The sequence below is a fragment of the Nicotiana tabacum genome, chromosome 20 (genome assembly GCF_000715075.1).
Source record: "Nicotiana tabacum cultivar K326 chromosome 20, ASM71507v2, whole genome shotgun sequence".
In the NCBI taxonomy this organism is placed as follows: domain Eukaryota; kingdom Viridiplantae; phylum Streptophyta; class Magnoliopsida; order Solanales; family Solanaceae; genus Nicotiana; species Nicotiana tabacum.
Genome location: NC_134099.1, coordinates 70,523,772 through 70,526,462, shown reverse-complemented (window position 1 = coordinate 70,526,462; position 2,691 = coordinate 70,523,772).

Here is a 2,691-nt window from a genome sequence, read left to right as displayed (position 1 = left end):
TTTCAACGGATCCAGACGCGAAATGAGGTAAGTAGTGTAGGATGACAAATAGTGTTTCAATTTCTGAGCTACCCAAGTTAGGGCGCAACATGTCCTTTCCAGATGAGTGTACTTAACCTCATAAGCTGTGAATTTCTTGCTAAGGTAGTAAATGGCCTGTTCTTTTCTGCCGGTGAGGTCATGTTGGCCCAATACACAACCAAATGAATTTTCCAAGACCGTCAAGTAAAGAATCAGAGGTCTTCCTGGCTCTGGCGGAACCAGCACGGGTGGGTTCGACAAGTATCCTTTTATCTTATCAAACGCTTCTTGACACTCATCGGTCCATTTGACCGCAACATCCTTTTTCAACAATTTGAAAATAGGCTCACAGGTTGTCGTGAGCTGAGCAATAAACCTGCTGATGTAATTCAACCTCCCCAACAAACTCATTACTTCAGTTTTGTTCCTTGGAGGTGGCAATTCTTGGATGGCTTTGATTTTTGATGGGTCTAGCTCGATGCCTCGCCGACTGACTATGAATCCCAGCAACTTTCCAGATGGAACTCCAAATGCGCATTTGGCAGGGTTAAGCTTGAGGTTGTACCTGCGAAGTCTTAAGAAGAATTTCCTCAAATCCCCAACGTGGTCGGCCTGATGCTTTGATTTTATGATCACATCGTCCACGTATACCTCAATCTCCTTGTGTATCATATCATGAAACACTGTGATCATTGCTCTCATGTAAGTTGCCCCGGCGTTCTTCAAACCGAATGGCATTACCCGGTAGCAATAAGTTCCCCATGGTGTGATGAATGTCGTCTTTTCTGCATCTTCTTCATCCATTAGAATTTGATGATACCCGGCATAACAATCCATGAAAGATCCTATCTCATGCTTGGCACAATTATCGATCAAAATATGGATATTGGGTAATGGGAAATTATTCTTCGGACTTGCTTTGTTGAGATTGCGGTAGTCGACACATACTCTAATTTTGCCGTCTTTCTTTGGCACAGGAACGATATTAGCCAACCAAACAGGATATCGAGTGACTCGAATGACCTTTGCCTCCAACTGTTTGGTGATTTCTTCTTTAATTTTCACACTCATATCAGGCTTGAACTTTCTCAACTTTTGCTTGACAGGAGGCACCATTGGATCGGTGGGCAATTTGTGAACCACTAAATCAGTGCTCAAGCCTGGCATGTCGTCATATGACCATGCAAAAACATCTTTGAATTCTATGAGTGCCTTAATTAACTCTTCTCGGATCTTTGGTTCGAGATGGACACTTATTTTAGTTTCTCGGATATTATTAGTGTCCCCTATATTGATGTCTTTGGTATCACTCAGGTTAGGTTTGCTTTTTTCTTCAAAATGAATTAACTCTTTACTAATCTCTTTGAAAGCCTCATCCTCATCATATTCTGATTCATAATCACAATATATTTCTTGAATTATTATTTCAGAACCAGATTGATTTTTAAGACTGGGTTGAGGATTCCTCATGCATGCCATATCACTAGAGCCAGCGTAAAAAGAACTGTACAGAAAAAAGAAGAAAAAGAAAAGAAAACTATCAGGAATGATAATGAAAAAGGAAACTGTATTTTATTGGATGATGAAAGATAACAAGGTTTGCACACTTCAAACAAACTGTAAGATAAGCATTGGGATTACAACCCTGAGGTAACCCAAAAAACTGAAGGAAAATCAAAAATAAACTACCAAGACTCCTTTCGAATGGGGAGAGGAGTGGCTTTCCAATTATTAAGATTTGTTTCTGGCCCAACGAATTGAACTTCTGCGTTGCTACAACCTTCCCCGCTTTCCACCATATTCACATCGTCAAACAATTTCTCGAATCTTTCAATTAATTCCTCCTCAGGATTGACCAGGGATTTAGGAATTGTTGTTATCGGGTGATTTTTAGCACCGGTCTTGACAAAAGACTTTGATAGATGTGGGACTGGTTTTGGAAGAACCCATGCCTTTTGTTTCAGCTTTCTGGCCTTGCTCACGTCTGTGACAGTGGGTATGAATCCCAAACCAAATGTTCCCCAGTTCTCGGGGAGAGATACTGGTTGAATAATTCCTTGCAAAGATGAGCCCAAACCTTTGCCGGGTACAAAACCATTTTTTAACATTTCATAGGCTACCATGACTGATGCAGAGGTTATCTTTGGATTCGGAAGGTACTTCCCCTCTGGAATTTTCTCTACCGACACTGTGTCGGACACTTGGTATACCCATGGTCCCTGGTCATTTTCTATTCCCTCGACCGGTACAATGGCACTGCTGTGAGCATTTAAACTGTCCTCCCCCTGCACAACTATTTCCTGTTGATCCCATTCAAACTTGACCGGCTGGTGTAGTGTTGACGGGACTGCTTTGGCAGCATGGATCCATGGTCGACCCAATAGCAAATTATAAGAAACAATTATATCCAACACTTGAAACTCCATCGTGAATTCAATTGGCCCTATTGTCAGCTCTAGCACTATGTCACCAAATGAATCTCTGCTTCCACTGTCAAACCCCCGTATGCAAATACTATTTTTCTGGATCCTCTCCTCTTTTATTTTCAATTTTCTTAAAGTGGAGAGAGGGAAGATGTTTGCACTTGACCCGTTGTCAACCAATACCCAGGTTACTACGGAGTTTTCACATTTCATGGTGAGGTAAAGAGCTCTGTTGTGCTCAGTAACT